Raw genomic sequence first — 7,144 nt, forward strand, 5'->3', positions numbered from 1 at the left:
TCCTTAATGAGTTAGAGGGGGTGGGTGATTGTATCATAGTTAAGAGACACCAATTTTGGCAAGGTTTTTCTAAATGCCACCTTATCAAAGTGATTTAATAGTCACTTTAATGGATCACATGTTACTGCCACGTGATGTTCTTATCCAAAATATTTTAGATAATTACCAATATACCCACATAATTAAGAATTATCTCAAATTACTTAAAATACTATTCACTTTTAACATACTTTATACATCTTACTATCATAGTCATGTGGTACCATATAAAATCAATACATATACTATTATTTCGTTAAAACATTAATATAAAAATACATAGATTTTCTCAACTTTTAATTTTCCTAATCTCATATAAAGAGTAAAAGTTTGCGTACGCTTAATTCTTAAAATGGTAAAAGGATATTCTTCTTTTCTTGTGCGAAAATAATTTCTATCTTTACAATAAAGAAAATCTCATAACTTTCTTATATTATGAGTATAATTTACCATATCCGAAAATAGTAATAGTGGTAACTATCCAAAATTATACTTTTCAAACTTTTTACTAAAATACTCCACTTAAAAGAAAATACCACACTAACATAATATCTAATGGTATCAAGGTTGTTAAACATATGGGGTCTTATAATAACATAGTCACAAATCCTCTATATCCTCATGAATGGTCTTAATCCCTTCAAGCTCATGTAGATTACTACGACTTATCCTAATATTAAAGTACGGGATGTAACATCCTTCCCCCCTTTAGAACATTCGTCCTCGAATGTTAACTCTTAGAGATTTACAAAATTTTCACTAGGGTCTCCTCTGTAAACTAAACTAAAACCCCTTCTGTCATGCAGCCTGTACCACTTTTTCCTTGGATGTGCGCCTATGTGACTCTTCCCTCCAGCTTTTTTCCTCAAGTTTCTAGCCAATCTCTAGGTCTCACTTTGTAAACATATATAGAGTTTCACAAGATGCCCCTTTGGGCATCTATAGGTATACTGAAGTTCTTCACTCGGTACCTTGTTGGACATACCAATATTGTTGTATCTTATTTCATAGACCCGGTTATCCATTCGTATGACTTTACCGCATCTCGGTAGGTCATACTATACCATAACTCTTACTTCGATTTATCGCTATTGAGGTCCGCTACCAAACTCTAGGTTACTCTCGTTGCTTATCATATAGGTATAAATATAAGTCCTTTAATTATTCTTCATTACTGTTATCTTAAGAATGATGGCCTAATCTCACCTCATAACTTTTATCCATCAATTGTTTATTCACCTTAATGTTGATCTATAACCTACCACTAATAACTTGACTTCTTACGTAACACTATCGCTAGGGCTCGCGTCTCATCAGGGAACACCTGAAATGATAAGACTGGTCCACCTGGGGCGATACCATGCTTTCATAACCGTATTTCATAGCATCTGAACGTGATTCATCCTATGGGAGTTATCTAATCCCGTACAACTCATGAAATCCTCTTCAAACCATTACTCAATCGAAGGCCCAAACGCCATCCTTTATTTATCACAATAATACATTTATTCTACTACCAGGGAAGCATTCCATCTCTTCTAAATTCTACTAGTCTTAGATTCCTTTGAGTTCATTCAGGCTATACTGAGCTTTTTATAACTTAGAGAAACCATCAGCGCTTCTTGTTTTCATAGGCTTAATCCCGAGGACTTATCCATTCTCGACATCTTCTCACTCGCCCTTTCTTATGCTTACTCCTTTCTTCCTAAAACCTTGTCGCTCTACCATACTTTAGCTTGCGATTTAGACATATCCATTTGTACTACCGACAACCTTCCTTCAACTTGCTTGCACCATAGATTTCCTTGTGTTATTTTAGAACATCAAGCGAGACATCACGTCGTTTCTACTCCTCTTTACTTTTTTAACTAGACCTCTCGGTACCTAGAAACCATAGGCTGGAAGATATGTCATTGACGACACCGCTATCATTCCTGAATAATGAATCCCGGCGTGTCTATCCTTCCATCCGAAGTATGGACTATTCACAACCTTCTGCCTTTGAGTATCTCGTACTTCATTCACCTTTAATTTACTTACCTGAAAATCTCACATTGCATCTTCTATCTCTTTCATAACCTCCCTTCCACATAGGTATGATTCACATCCACAACTTGAAGCTTTATTATAACACTTGCACCTCTGGTGCATATACAATCCGGTGGGAGCTTCATACTGACTTCTTATGAGGCTGGTACTCTTCTAACTGGATTTATCGTAGAGCCATTATAGAATATGGCTACTGTACTATCTCTCTTGTACCTCTGATATTTAAGAGTGATCCTGCAATGTTCTCAATCACGATGTCTATAATTTTCTGGGTCCAATAATCATACTGTTGATTTACTTAGTTGATGTAACTCTTTAGTTTCCTCTCCCCTCTGGTCATCCTTTTTGTAGGCTTAAGCTATCTTTCGATCTGCGGCTCCTAGTATTAGTTATTACTTTAGACTTTCATGGGCGCTATGGAATATCCATGATACAATCTTTTAACAATTCAATCCTTTGTCTATGCCCTGGGCTCAATTCTTTCTTTTAACTTATATCAGAGTCCTTTGGTGTTGTATGAATGTCAATATATATGCTGCATCGATATTAGTCCAAAATCTTAAGTGCGTTCATAATGTAACTAAGTCTGAGTCATTGATCGGATAATTCCTTTTGTTCCTTCTCGGCTTTCTTTAAACGTAAGCTATTACTTTTCCTGGTCTTTTTTCCCCACTTGTTTCGTGCATACTTAGCTTATCTTAGTTCCAACACATATTGGAATTCCATACAACTCATATGATCTTGAATATCACTTCTGATTTTACTTCCCGTTCATTAGCCACGGTAGGTGCCACTTTCATATGGGGTGAATACGATGTTGTTGTGAGACTGTTGTTACAAAGACCATTTCCTATTTAGGTCATTGTGCTTAGGTGAAACCTTCTTCCTTATTTCCTTAGCTAGTCATTCATTGTAGTACTTTGGGAGGACCCTCTAACTCCTTTAAAGCTGCAAGCTTATTACATCGTATACTCGACTGAATTTTCGATGTCCTTCCTCTCCTATAATTATCCGTAGTTACTTACCTCAGCGCCCTTATTCTTGTTGGGTTGCTTCTGAACTTGATATTTTGACTGCCTTCCAAGTGGCATTCTCTTTTATTTCCGCAATACTCATACGGTACCTTTAACTACCCCTAACTCTGACCTGAGTATTTCTCAAGGATCACAATGTCATATCCGTGAGGTTGAATTCCCCATGTTGGGGTTCACTATGTTTATCTTGCATGATCTATTGATTTGTCTATATCCTCTTGTCTAGCCTTAACTAGGCCCTTCCTGAATCAACTACTAACTATTCGTTGGCCCATTCTCATATCAATATTCCGCGTAATTGGATTATTTCCTTTATATTAACTTGCCACTCGCACTGGCTCCTTATCTATTAATAACACCTCAGGCAGGAACTCTTACATCCTCTCATTGACGTCGTGTTTGCATAATGTTCTGGAATCATAGCATATTGGTAGGATTTTAATAAGTGCAATCTCATTCCTTTCTCATTTTTATTGCATTCTTCCTTTACCATTCCATAATTACTAGAACTACTTAATTCTGACTTAATGCCATATCACTCCATATTCCCTCATTTAGGAGAGTACTAAGATTTAGTGATACGATAATCTACTGATAGCTGTTTTACCTCTTCATCTTTGGCATCTTTTCACATCATCAATGACCCTTACTCGCCTTGCGACTTCTGTACCAAGGCTAAGAAAATTCCTTATTCACGAGGGAGACACCTAGTGTAACTGGCACATACAATCCCTTAAGCTTAACTTTGCTCACATTACTTGCTTTAGGGAAGCATCTTCTTGAATGACCTTTAAATGGTATTCTTCTGTCGTCCATTCTATTATTGCCGGAACGTAATCTCTGAAATTCTCATGTTGCCTACTATTATAAAATCGCTCAGTTCCTAATTCATGTTTAGTTCATCTTGCTCGCCAGTCCACTCTGATTTCTATTACTCTAGGGTCAACTTTTCCTTCTGTTAATTACATTTGAGTCACGAACTTATTTCTCGAAATGAGGATATGACTTTATGGCTTATATTCCTTTGTTGTCTCAAGGCCTGTCACTTTTCGTTTGTTCCTTCCCTTGACTATAGACTCTGTAATACTGTCATTTCATTTTTTTTGATCTACCGTTGTTATCCATGTATCACATCTTACTCATATGGCTTCATTAACTCTCTTCTTATTTCCCTGGTAACATTTCTATCTATTACCTTCTGAAAACTCGAACAAGACATTCTTTTGCTATTAGCTCCCCTTGCTCAATCTACTGGCTCTTCGGGTTGCCTAATGTTCTTTCTTTACTAAAGACGGGAGCCACACTAAGGTAATACTTATCCCTTCCAAGCTTCCAGTGCCTGTCTTTGTAGTACCCATATCTAGTTGTACTATTTTAGAGTGCACCATCCTGGTGTCTCACAAGGAGATCTATTAGCATATACGCAATATCCTTCGGAAATGTCAACTAACGCAAGCAATCCATTCACTAATTTGGGTTACCCTAACCCCAGCCGGATCCTGATATCCTGTCCTTCTCTTAACTACACCTGTTAGCCCCCATAGGGTATAACTGAAATGGGTGTGACCGATTGTATATACCTCTATTACAGTTGAATGTAACTCAAAATGCTTATAGCTCTCGCTTCCTGAATTGTAGATAATGTTCATCCCTAGTAACTGGGTACCTCGCACCCTTCTCCACCTTGCTTCTTTTACTTGTTGAAACTTGTATCTTCTGAATCTCTCGTCGCTTTTCACCATATGGGTGGATAGATATTCATGCCTTAGGGCTCCTTAACAAGAATCTTACACATCTTGGTACACACATGATCTGCTGAAGACCTTACATTTACTCATCATAAGCATCATGCAAAATCGAGTTCCTCTGACTCAACTCTTCTACATCTACATGCAATCTCTTAACAACTGTCTTTTGGTTGTAGGTATCATCTTATTACAAGTAAAATAGAGTAAAAGAGTTTGAATTCTTACAATAGAGCTCTACCACACGATCTAGACTAAGAAGAAAGAGTGACGATCCTAAATGCCCTGTAGCCTCCTACTTACAAGTGTGGTGCACAACACACCCATAAACAAGACTCTACTAGACACGGCTTGTAGACTTCCTAGGACACAACTGCTCTAATACCACTTTTGTCACGCCCGGAACTAGGAGGGAGAGACTGGCACCCGGTGCCTTACCTATCCCTACGTACCAATTTGTGACTAAGAGATTCTGAACATATAATGTCATATCCTTGCCATGGGCCGCATTGCAAGACAATTGCGATTGTTGACTAAACATCAAAAACTGGGCCAACAAGGCCGTCATAACTACTACAGCTGGCAAACCAAAAAAATATACATACAAGGCCTACAAGCCCAACATACCGAATTAACTAACAGGATATGTGTACAAGCCTCTACTGATGGATGTACTGTGATCGGAACAGGGCCTCGACCTACTCTTAACATATATACATATATACACAAGATGTACATAAAGCTCTAGACCGGGCAACTCCGAAGGGAATGGAGCTTACTGATCAAGCTGAACTTGGGCAACACCTAATGAGGAGGTCTACCCGTCTGTTTGTCTAAATCTGCACGCATGAAATGCAGAGCCCAAGAAAAGGGACGTCAATACGAAATAATGTACCGAGTATTTAAGGCAGTATACTGAAAGCTGAAACTGAACTGATAATATAATAACTAAAAGTAACTAGGAGTCAAAGATAATCTGAAGATATACTCACCTGCTGGTACTAACTCAACTTTCTCAATATAGTAAGTAAAATAGATGTCCGGCCTTATAAGGCTCGGTATATATATAACTACTATGCCGTAGTAGGCTCGCTCATAGGCACTCGGCCATACTAGGCCCTATATCTCAGCCAACTGGGCTCATTCATAAACGCTCGGCCATAGTAGGCTCGGTATATGACTTACCATCTTATCAGAGGTTTCCCAATAGGGGCTTGCCTATCGATTGTAGCTCGATGGTAGTGAAAATACTGTAATATTGTATATATAGTCTCTCTGCTCTCTTGACTGTAAGAAGACAATACTCAATTAAATTTGAAGTCCCGATAAGGAGAATACTGTAACTTATAAGATTAGGATAAAATATACAAATTCAGGAGTATGAACTTCTCTTTATGTCTCGTTATCAAACATATGTAGTTACTGGATCATGCTAAAATGAAGGAAAGATTTAGCCTTAACATACCTAAGTCGATTCTCTTGACAATATCTCCAACACACGTTGATTGCGACAAAACATGTAACGGCAGATCGAAATAGGGAGAACTCTCTATGATATTCTTGAGAAAGATTGTACCGTACTTCCTTAGAACCGAAATCTCACGTTGCGGTAACATTAGGTAGACTTCGAATGAAATCTTTGAATAAATTTTGTTGCTATGGCAACATTAGCTTTGCTGAAGCTTTAAGAATGATAATTCCATCCTAATATGCGTTTCTCCTTAATGAATTGGGGGGGGGGGGGGGGTGATTGTATCATAGTTAAGAGAACACCAATTTTGGCAAGGTTTTGATTACTTAGTTTCTTCTCTAAATGCCCACCTTATCAAAGTGATTTAATAGTCACTTTAATGGATCACATGTTACTACCACGTGATGTTCTTATCCAAAATATTTTAGATAATTACCAATTTACCCGCATAATTAAGAATTATCTCAAATTACATAAAATACTACTCACTTTTAATACACTTTATACATCTTACTATCATGGTCATGTGGAACTATATAAAATCAATACAACACTATTATTTCATTAAAATATCCATGTAAAAATACATATATTTTCTCGACTTTTAATTTCCCTAATCTCATATAAAGAGTAAAAAATTTCGTACGCTAAATTCTTAAAATGGTAAAAAGATAGCCTTCTTTTTTTGTGCGAAAATAATTTCTATCTTTACAATAAAAAAAATCTCATAAACGTTCTTATATTATGAATACGATTTACCATATCCCAAAATAGTAATAATGGTAACTATCCAAAATTATACTTCT

The sequence above is a fragment of the Nicotiana attenuata genome, unplaced genomic scaffold (genome assembly GCF_001879085.1).
Source record: "Nicotiana attenuata strain UT unplaced genomic scaffold, NIATTr2, whole genome shotgun sequence".
NCBI classification, from domain to species: Eukaryota; Viridiplantae; Streptophyta; class Magnoliopsida; order Solanales; family Solanaceae; genus Nicotiana; species Nicotiana attenuata.